Here is a 17,333-nt window from a genome sequence, read left to right on the forward strand (position 1 = left end):
CACACAATTTATTACACACAGCAGTTGAATGACCCTGTTAACACAGAGCCAAAGAACAAACAATTATAGGTTGTAAAAATTAATATTACCCTTGCTGGTGTATGATGCCATGTCTCCGACGCGCGTTTCGGTGCATCAGCTGCCATGAGTCAGAGGCTGTAGTCCATTTCTGCAAAAATTTATGCCACTTTTGTGGTGTAAATGATAGTGAATTTGTTGAGCCATGCTAGGCAATGAACTTCAAATTAAGCTCCTCCAACTTTCCAGCAAAGGTAAACCTGAAAAAAGTTACAAAACATTTATGAAACAATGTATTTTACACCGGCATAATCCAAAAATATTAGAGAAAATTACTTTCAAATCAAATTTCATGAAATTTGCAGGTTCTGGTGCATTTTGTGATTTGATTTGTACAAATCCCCAAGAAATGCTTAGCAATATTTTACAGATATGGAAAAAACTGTTGTGTGACCCTTCCCTTAAAGCCACTAAAGATGTTAAGTCATGGAAAATATCAGCCATTTTAAGGTTTGAAAGATTAATGTTGCACAACTACATGAGTGAAGAAGGTAAATGTAGTAGTCTGTGTCAAAGGCTGGAGTCACATTAAACCTATAAAAAAATTTGGTCCGATTCTCACTGTCGAGAGTCGCACGAGTGTCAAGAGAGTGTCATGTGAGTACAATTTGATTTTTCACACCTGGCATCCGATTTACATCTGAATGCAGTGCGATTGCTATCTGACTGAAATGTGAGTTTAGCACGAGCTTTTACATAGAGTGATTCTCTATGTCATTTAACTCATCGTTTTCAAAGGAAATATTTGTCAAGCACACACAGTATATACGTGATCAAAATTGTTGGTACCCCTCATTTAATGACAGAAAAACCCACAATGGTCACAGAAATAAATTGAATCTAACAAAAGCAATAATAATTAATCAAAAATCTATTAAAATGAACAAATGAAAGTCAGACATTGCTTTTCAACCATGCTTCCACAAAATTTATAAAAAAATAAAACTCATGAAATAGGCCTGGACAGAAATGATGGTACCCTAAACTTAATATTTTGTCACACACCTTTTGAGGCAATCACTGCGATCAAACAATTCCTGTAACTGTCAATAAAACTTCTGCACCTCTCGACAGGTATTTTAGCCCACTCCTCAAGAGCAAACTACTCCAGGTGACTCATGTTTGAAGGTTGCCTTTTACAGATGGCATGTTTCAGCTCTTTCCAAAGATGCTCAATAGGATTTAGGTCAGGGCTCATAGAAGGCCACTTCAGAATAGTCCGATGTTTTCCTCTTAGCCATTCTTGGGTGTTTTTAGCTGTGTGTTTTGGGTCATTATTTTTAGGAACGGCGGAACGCACTAAATAAAAATGAATAATAAAGTGCGTTCGCCGCTCGGGGTCCACCGTGCAGTAGATGTTACACCGCTGCTAGGTAATGACAGACAAGCAATATGGCGGTATAATGCGCACGGGTTAGACTTCACCCGAAGTGCGTAAAGTGGGCTCTGTTCACACACAGAGGCGCCGCAACATAAACATACGAAAATGCTGAGCCTGTTAGTGTCACAGACCACAGGGAAATGCACACATTGTATCTGGTCACAGGAGCAGGACCCAAGGCAGAGGAGCTGTGTCCGTCTAGACCTACCTTGTGTGCGGCTTCGCTACTGCGGATGCCAAGGAGGGCTGCAACTGCAGCGCGGCATAGGGCATGGCCGCTAGTCGACAAATCTAGGAGGCAGGCGCAATGTCGGACGCTAGAGTAGAGGTGCGGAGTGCACAGTGGTCAAATGCTTGCCACTGACTGGCACTGACTGCTGCACTAATTCCCTATCCACATGCGTAATATCAGAGGGAAGAGGTTTCAAATGAGTCAGTCGCCAGAGTCATACATCCGTCACCATTCACACATTTAGCTTGAAAAGTCTATACTAGCGCATGGCCGAACGGTCATGCACACCTTTTATAGCCGTGCGGGACCTTCCAGATCTCCGAGATGGACCAATGAGATCTGGAGCAGAACCTGGGCACATGACTCCCGATCTCCAATGGGAGATCGCCTCGTGAGCATGCCCAGTAGGAGCACAGAGGAACTTAGTCTCTGGAGAGGTCTGCTGCAAAGTAATCTTCTCTGCAGTAGATAGACAGCAGGAGACCACAGAATGTGAGGCTCTGGATTCCTGCAGAGCAGACGCAGAAACCAGACGCCTAACAATTATCCTGTTGCAAGACCCATGACCTGCGACTGAGACAAAGCTTTCTGACACTGAGCAGCACATTTCTCTCTAGAATCTCTTGATAGTCTTGAGATTTCATTGTACCCTGCAAAAATTCTAGACACCCTGTGTCAGATGCAGCAAAGCAGCCCCAGAACATAACAGAGCCTCCTCCATGTTTCACAGTAGGGACAGTGTTCTTTTCTTGATATGCTTAATTTTTCCATCTGTGAACACAGAGCTGATGTGCCTTGCCAAAAAGTTACATTTCTGTCTCATCTGTCCATAGGATGTTCTCCCAGAAGCTTTGTGGCTTGACAACATGTAGTTTGGCAAATTCCAGTCTGGATTTTTTATGATTTTTTTTCAACAATGGTGTCCATCTTGGTTGTCTCCCATGAAGTGCACTTTGGCTCATACAACAACAGATGGTGCGATCTGACACTGATGCTCCTTGAGCTTGAAATTCACATTGAGGCTGAGTGCACACGTACGTTTTTGCCCTGCGGATTTTTCCACGCAGAATTGAAGAAATCCGCAGGTCAAATGACCTGCATTTTTCCTGCGGATTTCTTCCATTTTTCATGCGGTTTTCTTGCAGTTTTTGTGTGGTTTTCCACTGCGGATTTCCCTCTGCGGATTTGAAGACTGGGGAGGTGGAAAACCACACAAAAGAAGAGACATGCTGCGGATTTTGTACCTCAGGAAAACCGCGCGGAAAAATCCGCAGCGTCTGCACAGCGTTTTTTTTTTCATTGATTTTAATGCTACTGTACATCACAATGCGGTTATGCAACGTTTTTGTGCGGTAAAATCCACTGCGGATCCGCTGGATATCTGCATCGTGTGCACACAGCCTTAATCTGTTTAGAATTTTTTGTGAACTCTTTTGTTACCATTCGTATTAGACGTCTCTTTGATTTGTCATCAATTTTATTTCTGCGGCAACATCCAGGGAGGTTGGCTACAGTCCCATGGAGCGTAAATTTCTGAATAATATGTACAACTGTAGTCACAGGAACATCAAGCTGTTTGTAGATGGTCTTATAACTTTTAAGGGCATGTCACACTAAGCGATATCGCTAGCAATATCGCTATAACTAGTGACGTTATAGCGATATTGCTAGCGATATTACTGTGTGTGATACTTACCTACGACCCGCTCCCCCGCTGGTTATCGCTGATCGCGCGAGAACGTCCTGGACTGTTTCTCGTCGTCAGCTTCCTGCGGCGCTTCCTGTGGAGAGACGAGCGCTGCGTGGAGCTGGGCGGGAGGACGCAGGATCGCCTAGTGTGACAGGTAAGTAGCGACCCCCGTCCACAGCGATGTCGCTAGTGAGATCTGCCTGTGTGGCAGCTCACTAGCGACCACTTAGCGATGTACCAGCGATCCTGACCGCGTCATATCGCTGGTCGGGATCGCTGGTACATCGCTAAGTGTGACAGTACCCTTACCTTTAACATGTTTGTCTATAATTTTCTTTCTAATCTTGAGACAACTCTTACCTTTGCTTCCTCTGTTCCATGTTGAGTGTGATACACACCCTTCACCAAACACCACAGTGATTATCTGTAGCCCTCTATACAGCCCCACTCACTAATTCCAAGATTGTAGACACCTGTGATGCTAATTAGTGGACACACCTTCATTTGACATGTCCCTTTTGTCACATTATTTTCATTATTTTCCACCAACCTACTGTCTCCTTCCCCACCATCCTGTAGCATGTAAGTCTGAAAGGGCAGGGTCCTCTCTCCCCTCTGTATCAGTCTGTCATTGTTAGTTTGTTTACTGTAAGTGATATTTGTAATTTGTATGTTACCCCTTCTCATGTACAGCACCATGGAATCAATGGTGCTATATAAATAAATAATAATAATAATAATAATAATAATAATAATTATTATTATTATTATTTTCAGGGGTACTATCATTTCTGTCCAGGCCTATTTCATGAGTTTTATTTAAAAAAAAATTTTGGGGAAGCATGGTTGAAAATTAATGTGTGACTTTCATTTGTTCATTTTCATAGATTTTTGATTTATTGTTACTTTTGTCAGATTCAAGTTATTTCTGTCACCATTGTGGATTTTTCTGTCATTAAACGTGGGTTACCAACAATTTTGACCACGTGTGTATATATTAGATAGATAGGTAAATATAGAGAAAAGAGAGAAAATGGCAGCAACAGGCAGACAGCATTCCTGGATGCAATGGCTCCAAGGCAACCACCAAACCTTAATATAGAAAATAAAAAATGGAAGCAGCACACCAGTTAAAGGTGAAAAAAGTGCTATTGGATAGTACTTTTTTTCACCTTTAACTGGTGTGCTGCCTCCATTTTTTATCCTTTAGACAGATAGATAGTGTGAGGCAGTGACCGGTGTTATTTGCGAGGGTCACTATGTGTCCCACAGGATGTGCACAGCAGCGTATTGAGGCCGCGGGAGTGCACTGCAGTCACAAGTATAGCAGTGATTGCAATGCAAAATAAAAGTAAGTGTTGGTCTTGGGCAAGCTATTGGTCCAAGGCAGATTTAGGAAAACCTGACATGGGCTTTTATTTTTAAAATCGACTACAGGATGATAGTGGGGCGGTCCGTCTCCTTCCCAGCCGGGTTTTACATGTGGCCTATGGCCACAGGTTCCTTGTAAAAAACCCTGCAGCAAAGGGTTGGGTGTGTCAGTCTTGTTTTTCAAACCTGCAGAGCAGAAAGCTCTGCCATAGCTTCAGCCTGTGTGAAGCAACATGGAGCCAAGCAGAGCCAAAAGGCCTGGCACCCCTCAGCATACATGACGGTGCAGTCACCCCGGTAACCGGTCCCGGTGATGGACTATCATATTTCCTGGCTGCGATCCTATTTACTTTCTGTTTTGTGAGTATGTTGGCTATTAAAAAACACTTTGTTTTGAACTTTCCTGGGTCATTTCCTGTCTGTCACACTGCACCAACCCCAGTGCACTATGATAGATAGATATAATAAAAGCCGGCAATTCATCTCCTGCGTACAGTAAAATCAAAGCGTAACATGTTGGAATAGAATAAATATATAAACATATAATGAACAGATATATACAGTAGATGTCAGTGACACACACACATATATATCGATATATATAATCGTCTTATCATGTCTGTCTGTCTGTAACCGACATCCCGCGTTGCTGATTGGTCGCGGCCGCTAGGTACAGTCGGGCGCAGCGCTTAATCTGTAAAATAGAATTAAAATAAAAAAGGTTATACTCACCTTCCGACGGCGTCCGATCTCCTTTCCACGCTCCCGGCCTCGCGGTCCCAGTAATGCTTTGCGCCTTAGACCGAAGATGACATCACTCTTGCGAGAGAGCGACGTCATCAGCGGTGTTTCGCGCAAAGCATTATTGGGACCGGAAGATGCCGGGCGTGTGGAGCGTAGAGTGGAGATCGCGGGTAGTTGGAAGGTGAGTGTATAACTATTTTTTATTTTAACAGACACCATGCATACCAGGGGGGGTGAGCGGGACCATGCATACCAGGAAAGGGGGTGAGGGGACCATGCATGCCAGGAAAGGGGGGTGAGGTGGACCATGCATACCAGGAAAGGGGGGTGAGGGGGACCATGCATACCAGGAAAGGGAGGTGAGGGGGACCACGCATACCAGGAAAGGGGGGGTGAGGGTGACCATACACACCAGCAAAGGGGGGTGAGGGGGACCATGCATAACCGGAAAGGTGTGAGAGTAACTATGCATACCATGAATGGGGGGTAACCATGCATACCAGCAAAGAGGGGGGAGGGGGACCATGCACACCAGGAAAGGGGGGTGAGGGGACCATGCATACCAGGAAAGGGGGTGAGGGGGACTATACATACCAGGAAAGGGGAGTGAGGGGGACCATGCATACTAGGAAAGGGGGATGAGGGGACCATCCATACCAGGAAAGGGGGGTGAGGGTGACCATGCATACCAGGATTGGGGGGTGAGGGGACCATGCATACCAGGAAAGGGGGGTGACGGGACCATGCATACCAGGAAAGGGGGGGTGAAGGGACCATGCTTACCAAGAAAGAAGGGTGAGAGGACCATTCATACCAGGATTGGGGGATAAGAGGACCATGCATTCCAGGATTGGAGGGTGAAGGGACCATGCTTACCAGGATTGGGGGGTGAGGGGGACCATGCAAATCAGGATTGGGGGATGAGGGGGACCATGCACATCAGGAAAGGGGGGTGAGGGGACCATGCTTACCAGGAAAGAGGGGTGAGAGGACAATGCATACCAGGATTGGGGTGGTAAGAGGACCATGCATTCCAGGATTGGAGGCTGAGAGGACCATGCATATCAGGATTGGGGGGTGCATTATTGCATTATTATTAAAACTTCATGAATAAACTACATACATATACTAGAATACCTGATGCATTAGAATCGGGCCACCATCTAGTATATATATAAGAAGGGGGTAATACCCATGGAGCTTCCCAGGCTATTAATATCAGCTCATAACTTAGCCTTTACTGGCTATTAATATGGGGACCCCTCTATAAAATTATGTAGAGTCCCCCTATAATTAATAAACAGCAAAGGCTATGTAGACCACTGTGGGATGATATTAATAGCCTAGGAAGGGCCATGGATATTTGCCACCTCCAGGTTAAAATATCAACTCTCAACCACCCCAGAAAAGGCAAATCTCTAGGATATGCCAATTCTGGGACTTAGGGTACCGTTACACTTAGCGATGCACCAGCGATCCCGACCACGATATGACCCAGTCAGGATCACTGGTGCATCGCTAAGTGGTCGCTAGTGAGCTGCCAAACAGGCAGATCTCACCAGCGACATAGCAGGGGTCGGGGGTCGCTACTTACCTGTCAGACAAGGCCATCCTGACGTCCTCACGCCCGCGTCCACGTGTTGCTCGTCGCCACAGCCGGAAGCCCAGCAGGAAGCCGACGACAAGAAATGGCCCAGGATGTTCTCGCACGATCAGCGACAGACAGCAGGGGAGCCGGTCGGAGGTAAGTATCACATGTAGCGATATCGCTAGCAATATCACTGTAACGTCACAAAACCAGTGACATTACAGCGATATTGCTAGCGATATCGCAATGTGTAATGGGCCCTTTACTCTTGCTCTTCCCACTAGCCCTGTAGCGGTGGCAAGTTGGGTGATAGTTGGGGGGGTTGATGTCAACTTTGTATTGTCAGGTGATATCAAGCCCAGAGGTTAGTAATGGAGAGGAGTCAATAAGATGCCCCCATTACTAACCCCCTAGTCATATCATATAAAAATACAGATATGCTGAAAAAAGTCCTTTAATTGAAAGAATGACACAGACTCCTTTAAAACACCTTAATTACACCATACTTATGACACCGCCCATTCCACCGATGCCATTGTCTTCTGCAAAAGAGTTAAAATAACAAAAAACAATATTCTAGAACATTGAAACTGCATTGCTGCCATAGATAGGAAATAGGAAAAAATGTAAAAAAGCACTATATAACATACACATGAAATATTTATCTGCAAAAATTGCTGTGAACATAGGGAAGGTATGTCACGCATAGGTTGGCCAATATTTGTGAGCCCAATTGCTTCGTCAAGGCGTCGTTCGTAAATTGGGTCCCTGTCCTGATGTGTCATCTCTCCTGGACAAAAAAGCCAACAATTTGTGGGGAAGGAATGGACCAGCTAATCTGCTTAAAATCACCTGTGGCTAATGGCTATGATTCAATAGAAAAAAAGGACCAGCACATATAAACTAGTGTGAACAGGCGCCAACCAAGAAAAGCATATAAGCACCAAATAGTCAGGTTGTACCATAATATGCAAAAGTAGCCACAAGTGATTTTAAGCAGAGTAGCTGGTCCATTCTTCCCCATAAATTGTAAGCTTTTTTGCCCTTGAGAGGTGACATATCAGAACATGGACCCAATTTACGAAGGATGCCTTGATGTGACAATTGGGCTCACATACAGTATATTAGCTAATCTATGCACAAAGTACCTTCCTTTTTTCATAGCAATTTTTTGCAGATAAATATTTCATGTCTACATTATATAGCACTTTTCTCAATTGTTTCCTATGGCAGCAATGCAGTTTAAATCTCCTAGAGCAATCCTTCTTTGTATATTATGGTGCAACCTTACTATTTGTAGCTTATATGCTTTTGTTTGGCTCCTGTTCACACTAGTTTAGATGTGCTGCTCCTTTTTTCTATTGAAACAATATTCGTCACCTTTCCGCAGAAAAGATGATAAATCAATTTCTCCCACGACGGGTTTATCTCTGCTACATCTAGATGGAAGGCTGCATGGTTACATGATGCGACCATACAGCGTGTTATCAATCAGGTACCCTACCCTTTCATAGAAATAGTTTGGGGAGTGAAATCCTCATGACAGGTTAAAGACTATGACCAAACATTGAAAATTTGCAGAAATTGGTTGACATCACAGGCTATGTACACACGGTTCATTTCTGCTGCATATACGCAGCAGATTAGGCCCTGTGTATATGCAGCAGAACTGCATGTAATGTACAGCACCATTGTAGCCTATGTGAAACAAAATCCGCTGTGCACATGCTGCTTTTTTTTCTGCGCGGATTTGGTGCAGAATGAAAAAAGTAGCATGTCACTTCTTTTGTGTGTTTTTGGTGCAGTTTTCCACCTGCTCCATTCTAGAAATCCGCAGGTGGAAAACAGCAGGGGAAAACTGCACAAAACATGCAGGGAAACCGCACAAAAAAAGCACTAAATACGCAGGAAATATGCAGTTCATTTGACCTGCAGATTTAGTGAAATCTGCGTAGAAAATTCCAAAGCAGAATACACGGTGCGTATTCTGCTTTGGAATTTTCAGCGCAGATTTCACATACCCTAAGGGCTTACTGAAAACAGATTTATGTAGCTGCTAATAAATACAATAGTACCCCAAAGTGCTGTCAAAAGCAGGTGCAGAAATTTGAACCTATCAATATTTGAAAAAATACATTTTTTTAGGATATGATATATAGGGAAATGTAAAAGAAGCTCACCAAAAAATAAATTATTCAAAAACACTCGTGGAATTGTTATTTAGACATAGCCTTAAAGGGAGCGCAAAAGGGCTATTTTACTAACATAACTAAACAGTCTTGAAACAATAATAATTAAATACTTGACTTATCATAACAAAATTAGAGGGATTAGGCCGACTTCATCTCCTATGTAAGACCAATGTCTAACTGCAGTAGTCACATGTACGTGTCTAAGCATAAAACACTGTAGGCTAGAATGGAGATCAGCAGGGGACTGGTAGGCATTGCAGGATCATTTTGTTATTGTACAACAGTCTAAACTTTTGGTAAAAACAAAAATTCTAAGGGTTGGACAATGTTTTAAAAAAAACAGTCCATATTTTTTTTTTCCATCCTTGCACCACCCACCTGGCTGTCTATCACTTTCTGTACTTCTCTTATTCCTGAATCCTGATGTGCTTACATTCATGTAGTTCAGCTTCCTCTATAATTTTATAACAATCCTATGAATCAGCACAGCATCACATTGTCAGTTAGAGGTGCTACTATCTCTGTCTGCAGTAGTAGTCATGTGATTACCATTCCCTCTATATTCACCTAAAAGAGCTAATATGTTGTAAGGCATAATTAATTATTACAGCCATAGCACCACCATGAAAGCTGGGGCACTTCTGCACATGTGCGTAAGGCTGTGACCTTCTCTTCAAAAAATGAAAGAAGATGGAGCCAGGAAATTACAGGACAGTGAGCCTTAGGGCCCCGTCATACATAGCGACGCACCAGCGATCCCGACAACGATATGACCTTGTCATGTTTACCTTGGCTACCAGGTTCCAGCTTGCTGATCGCTGGTCTCCCGCCTGCCACACGCAGCGAAGCGTGCTGGCCAGCAGGAGACCAACGATCAAAAAAAATGTCCTGGCCATTCCAGCACAATCAGCGATACACGACAGGGGGGCCGGTCGCTGATAAGTGTCACACACAGCGATCTCACTGGTGAGATCGCTCTTGCGTCACAAAACTTGTGACTCAGCAGCGATCTCGCTAGCGAGATCGCTGTGTGTGACGGCGGTTTTACTACTATAGCAGGAAAGTTCTTTGAACACATTATTAAGCAGAATGTATGTAAGTACTTGGATAAGAATACAGTGATTAACCAGAGCCAGCATGAGTTTGTAGCAAACAAGTCATTCCAGACTAATCTAATTAGTTTCTATGATGGGTGGTTCAGGGAAATGCAGTAGATATAGTATATCAGCAAAGCATTTGATATAGTATCTCATACTATCCTTATTGAAAAAAATGAACAAGTATGGGATTGACAAGGCTACAGATACTGTAGGTAGATTCATAACTGGTTCATACTCAAAGAGTGGTAATAAATTGTTGCACATCCAGTTGGAAGAGTGTTTCAAGCGAGGTATCACAAGGTTCTGTACTGGCGTCAGTATTGTTCAACATTTTTACAATGATCTAGATAAGGGTGCTGAAGGAAAACTAATCAAATTTGCAGATGATGTAAAGCTAGGACAGATAGCTAACACTAGAGAAGACAGAGAAAGGATTGAGAAGGATGTAAATATGCTTGAACAATGGGCAACAACTAATTGAATGGTATTTAACAAGAATAAATGCAAGATTCTACCTATGTCTGGACAAGAAAAACAAAAAATAAATTTTTAGAATAAGAGGAATAGAACTAAGCAACAGGACATATACAGTTCTGGGTAGTATTAAAAGAAGCATAAAGTCTAGATCACGTGAAATATCCCACTCTACTTCTCCTTGGACAGACCTCATTTGGAATACTGTGTCAAGTTCTGGGCACCACATTTTAAAAAAGACATTGAAAAACTAGAGCAAGTTCTGGGAAGACCTACCAGGATCGTGAGCAGACTATAATGTCCTACAAGGAACTGTTAAAGGATCTGGGAATGTTTAGCTTGCAAAAAAGAAGGCTAAGAGGAGACCTAATAGTGGTCTACAAATATCTGAAGGTATGTCACAGTATAGAAGGATCATCTTTATTCTCATTTTCATATGAAAACACAAGGCACAATGGAAGGAAATTGAAAGGGAGAAGATACAGATTAGATTTTGATTTTTGACAGTGAGGGTGATCAGTGAGTGGAACAAGCTGACACGAGAGGTGGTGAGTTCTCCTTCAATGGAAGTCTTCAAACAGAGGCTGGACAGACATCTGTCTGAGATGGTTTAGTGAATCCTGCATTGAGCAGGGGTTGGGCACAATGACTTTGGAGGTCTATTCCAACTCTAATATTCTATGATTCTATGTGCACTACAACCCTGTGCGTGCATGTGCAGAAACATCCAAGGCCTCATCCGAGCCGAAAGTTTCAGGCTAGCATGAGACAAACAGGGATTTTAGTGATTGTGGTGATAATAAGAATATGTAAAGAGAACCGTACATGTGATGGAGAGCAGCAGAAGGGCTAGAGAGGTCAGCATCAGTATTTTTTTATTTGATAGCCTTTTATTGTTCAAAAAATTGAGATCAGCAGCCACCACTTTGAATCTGCAGATTACTAAAAATTCAGGTTTTGATGAATGCAGACTTTGTAATATTCAAGTATAATTCAGTTCAGCTCAAAAACTGTATATTCACTTATGACTGGCAAGACAGACTGATCTGTGCACTTATACATAATAACTGTATGATGTGAGCTATGTAGTGATCATCTTTATATATGGTAGGAACATCTGTCTAAATAATCATTGCACCGCTATATTAAGCAGTTCTTAGGACAACAAAAAATGATGAATACCCCACCGCCCCAACAACAAAAAAACACACACAGGCTTTTTGAGAAGACAAGTATCCTAAATTAACAAATTTGCACATTACATTATCCATTACTGATTAGGATTCTGGTGAAGTATTCCTGTAAGGAAAGTGGTTGTGATGCTCTATTTCTGTAATTTTGGTGTTTCTGATGATTTATTCCTGTACTAATGATGGCTTTGGTGTATTACTATATTGATTGTGTTTATAGTGATGTATTTCTGTATTGATGGTAGTTGTGATGCTGTATGTCTGTACTGTTGAAGGTTCTGATCTTGTGCACATGTAGCAATACATAACGTGTCAGATAGTATGATACATGGCTCAATTAATAAATTATTGTGTCATCTGATAAGTTATGGAGTACTGCTATTACTACTATTATGTATTTATTTTAGGGGTATTAATTATAAAATAAAGCTCTGTAGCATGTCAAATCATACCAGTGTAATATACTTGTACAGTTGAAACCAGAAGTGTACATACACTATATAAAAAGACATATATGCATGTTTTTCTCAATATCTAAAATTAAATCAGACTAAACCTTTCCCATTTTAGGTCAATTAGGATTACCATAATTATTAGTATTTGCCAAATGCCAGAATAATGAGATAGAATGTTTTAAGGCATTTTAATTACTTACTGCAAAGTCAAAAGTTTACATACACTAAGATTACTATGCCTTTAAACAATTCTGGACTGCACATATGATGCTGTCATGTGTTTGGAAGCATCTTTTTTTACAACATCTAAGTTAATTAGAGACACACATGTGGATGTATTTTAATACACACCTGAAACACTGCTTCTTTGTGTAGCATCATGGGCAGTCTCAGGAAATCAGCCAAGATAAAAGAAAGAGAATTGTGGAATTGCACAAATCTGGCTCATCCTTGGGTACAATTTCAAGACACCTGAAGGTGCCTCGTTCATCTGTACAAACAATTATACGCAAGTACAAACAAGATGGAAATGTCCAGCCACTATATTGCTCAGGAAGGAGACGGGTTCTGTGTCCCAGAGATGAACGTGCTTTGGTCCAACATGTGCATGTCAACCCAAGGACAAATAAAAAGACCTTGTGAAGATTATGGTGGAAGCTGGTAAGATTGCATCAATATCCACAGTGAAACAAGCACTGTATTAACATGGGCTGAAAGGCCACTCTGCCAGGAAGAAACCATTACTCTAAAAGAAATGTAAAAAAGCCAGATTAATGTTTTCAAATGCATACAGGAAGAAAGACCTCAATTTTTGGAGACCTGTCCCGTTGTCTAATGAAACTAAAATTTAACTTTTTGGGCATAATGACAATCGTTACATTTAGAGGAAAAAATGAGAAGCTTGGAAGCGTAAGGACACCATCCCAACTGTGAAACATGGTGGTGATAGCATTATGTTGTGGGGTTGATATGTTGTAGGAGGGACTGGTGCACCTCACAAAATAGATGGCATCATGAGAAAAGAAGATTATGTGGCAATACTGATGCAACATCTCAAGACATAAGCCAGGAAGTTAAAGCTTGGACGGAGATGGGTCTTCCAAATGGACAATGACCTGAAGCATACTGCCAAAATGGTAATAAGGTGACTTAAGGATTACAAAGTCAATGTTTTGGAGTGGCCATCGCAAAGCCCTGATCTCCATCCTATAGAAAATTTATGGGCAAAGCTGAAAAGGCCAGTGCGAGCAAGGTGACCTACAAACCTAAACCAGCTTTGTTAGGAGGAATGGGTCCAAATTCTGACCAACTATTGTGAGAAGCTTGTGGAAGGATACCCCAAATGTTTGACTCCAGTCATTCAGTTTAAGGGCAGTGGTACCAAATACTAATGAAATGTATGCAAACTTTTCACTTTGCAGTAAGTAATAAAAATGTCTTAACATTCTCTCTCTCATTATTCTGGCATTTGGCAAATATTAATAATTCTGGTAATCCTAATTGACCTAAAACAGGAAATGTTTATTCTGATTTTGTTAGATATTGATAAAAACATGCATATATGTCTTTTTAGATATTGTGCGTAAACTTCTGGTTCAATCTGTAATTGCTGTCCATATTTGGCTCTACTTGCAAATTCCTGTGGTCATAACAAGACCACTCGTATGCGATTTTCATTTTTGCAGGTACGTGCTGACAAGTTTCTCTTCTTGCTTATCTGTATGAAGAAAGGATCATAGTATTTCAGTGAACATTGAGAGCTTTAAGAAGGGCATCTAGTGAGCACATGACTGCAAGTGTGGAAATCTCATATGAGCATTCAGATGAAAAATACTAAAACCACTCAAAATATGTGTAGGATGGTGCGCCAAACTAAAGTTATGCCCTGGTTGCCAGAAATCCAAGATTCATTTCTACCACATCTTTATTCTCTACATAGCAGAAGTTACTTTAAATTCTTATTCAATCATCAGGAGATCATTCAGCATTCACACCATCATATTACATTATACTGTTGTAATATATTATTTACTAAAATGAATGCTCTCTCTAAAGTATGCCTTTTATGTTATTCAGAAAGAATGCAGCAGAACGCCACTGTGGCCTTTCAATTGTTTAATAGATTATACTACTTATGACACAAAGTATAAAGGTACTGTCACACTTAGCGATGTACCAGCGATCCCGACCAGCGATATGACGCGGTCAGGATCGCTGGTACATCGCTAAGTGGTCGCTAGTGAGCTGCCACACAGGCAGATCTCACTAGGGACATCGCTGGGGACTGGGGTTGCTACTTACCTGTCACACCAGGCGATCCTGCGTCCTCCCGCTCGGCTCCACGCGTCGCTCGTCGTCACAGCAGGAAGCGCCGCAGGAAGCTGACGACGAGAAACAGTCCTGAACGTTCTCGCGCGATCAGCGATAACCAGCGGGGGAGCGGGTCGTAGGTAAGTATCAGACACAGAGATATCGCTAGCAATATCGCTATAACGTCACTAGTTATAGCGATATTGCTAGCGATATCTCTTAGTGTGACAGGCCCTTAAGGTGCATTTTTTATTGCATTGCTGAACATGATTTCAATGCCAGTTTGAAACCAATGGCTGGTCTTTTGATTTTAGAATAAAATGAAGAACAGGTATCTACTGCTAGGCAAACAGCTGTGGAGTTTACATACATGAAAAATACTGTTCAGATTAGTTTCTGGAAGCTGAACACACGAAACCATGTGTACTGAAGCTACAGGCAGGGAAAGGATTCAGATCTCTGTAGGCACCTATAAATCTCAGATAAGGTTCATTTCATATAGAAGTGTACATTTGTAATCCTCATACAACAAATATTTGTTGATGCAGCACGAAAGAGGGATTTAGTGGTATCCTAAAATATACACTAAGCCATTTTGATTGTGGAAATTGAGAATATAGATTCGTTTTACCTTATACAAGCGCAAAGTAAGATATTTGAACATCACATTTCATTTACATACAGTTATTGATGGAAAAACGTAATGTAGAGATACCATGAAAAAAAGCTTACAAGTTGTTTACTTCCAAGCTAACAAAGCCCTTTGCATATCACCTAAATAGTTATAAAACCTGAAGGAACCAGAGAAATGAGAAAGAATTGACTGGGTATACATATTTCTATGGAGGATTATGGTATGATGTGTAAGCCATGAAAAATAGAACCCATTGCATATGGTAGTTTCCTGCTGGCCAAGTGGTACATTTTGTGGGAGGACAGTAGTGTTGTGTCTACAACAAAACAACAAGTAGACATTTGTTTTGTTGTGAAAACTACTGTTTTTACCTTGGATGGTCAGGAGGAAAGGAAGCTGTAAGATATAGCTGCAAAGAGAAAGTTTAGTAAATGTACAGTGCTGTGCAAATTAATTAGGACAAAAGCATTTTTTAAGTAAAATCGTAAGTTGGTTACCAGTCAGTGATTCAAATCAGTTTTAACTGCTTTGAACAGGTGTGAGCGCCAGTTCAAAGCAGTTAAAACTGGTTTGAATAACTGACTGGTAACCAACTTACAATTTTACTTAAAAAATGCTTTGTCCTAATTAATTTGCACAGCACTGTACAACATTTCATGAACAATCTGTTCTTGAATCAAACAGTCCAGCTTCAGATACTGTCAGCAACAATGAGAAATAACAGCTTTGCTAGAAGCAACAATGTACTTATTATTATTATTTACTTTTAGAGCACCATCGATTCCATGGTGCTGTATATGAGAAAGGGTTTGTAATGGTCCAGTCCAGAGTTTATTTTCTGCTGTCCTCTCTTTGGACTGGTCATGGGGGGGTTAATCTCCTCAGCCTCATTTTGGAGCTAGCTGGGCCATTTCAGTCCGTCACAGCCTGCTGACCAGTGTTAGTGATAGCTCTAGCTTCCAGTTCAGAGCCTCTGATGATTGTACCTTGGTGCTCCTTCTGCCTTTTACTTGTTTCCACGTGTATGACCTGGACTGATCTCTGACCCTGTCTCTTGGTATTCGTCTCTGCTGCTACGTTCTCTGTCTGGCTTTTGATTACCTGGCTTGTACCCTGACCATGTCTTCCGTCTCACGTTTTTGGACCCCGCGCTCATGTTTGGCTTTGTGACCCTCGGCTTAGTATTTTGACTACGTCCACTGCTGCTGCTTCTGGTATGTCTGTTCCTGATAGTTTCTGACTCGGTTTGTCTGACCATTCTCTCATTACCTGTGACACCTGTGTGGTTGCTCAGTGTTGCTACGCTTAAGGCCCCGTCTCACTAAGCGACATACCAGCGATCCCGACACCGATATGAAGGTGTCAGGATCGCTGGTAAGTCGCTATGTGATCGCTGGTGAGCTGTCACACAGACAGCTTCACCAGCGATCAGCACAGCGATGCCGAGCGCCCGGCATCGCTGGCCATCCTGTAAAAAATAGAATCAAAATAAAAAATATAATTATTCTCACCTTCCGACGTCGCGTTCAGCCATCCCGCCTCTCTCCACGCTCCGGTCCCAGTGATCCTTTGCACGAATGACCGCGAGATGTCACGGTCTCGCGGGATAACAAAGTCTCGCGGTCATTCGTGCAAAGGAGCACTGGGACCGGAGCGTGGAGAGAGGCAGGATGCCTGCGCGGGACTTCGGAAGGTGAGAATAACTATATTTTTTATTTTTTTATTATTTTTTTACACCTGATCGCTGGTCTCCCGCTGTCACACACAGCGATGCGTGCTGGCCAGCGGGAGACCAGCGACCAAAGAAATGTCCAGAGATTTCTTGCAGCGATCAGCGATACCGGCAGGGGGGCCGCTCGCTGATCGCTGTCACACACAGCAATCTCGCTGGTGA

General features: G+C 42.2%; 1 protein-coding gene across 5 annotated transcripts in view; it reads right to left on the reverse strand.

The window, feature by feature from the left end:
* Positions 1-17,333, reverse strand: part of SOX2 (SRY-box transcription factor 2) — a 1,445,341-nt gene that overhangs the window by 450,603 nt on the left and 977,405 nt on the right. For all 5 annotated transcript variants that reach the window (XR_012232822.1, XR_012232823.1, XR_012232821.1 and 2 more), the window contains one exon: positions 90-278. The gene's annotated coding sequence lies outside the window, so the exon portion shown is untranslated. The remainder of the gene's footprint in view (positions 1-89; positions 279-17,333) is intronic.

Source organism: Dendrobates tinctorius, unplaced genomic scaffold (genome assembly GCF_039654945.1).
Source record: "Dendrobates tinctorius isolate UK_male_01 unplaced genomic scaffold, ASM3965494v1 ptg000060l, whole genome shotgun sequence".
NCBI lineage: Eukaryota > Metazoa > Chordata > Amphibia > Anura > Dendrobatidae > Dendrobates > Dendrobates tinctorius.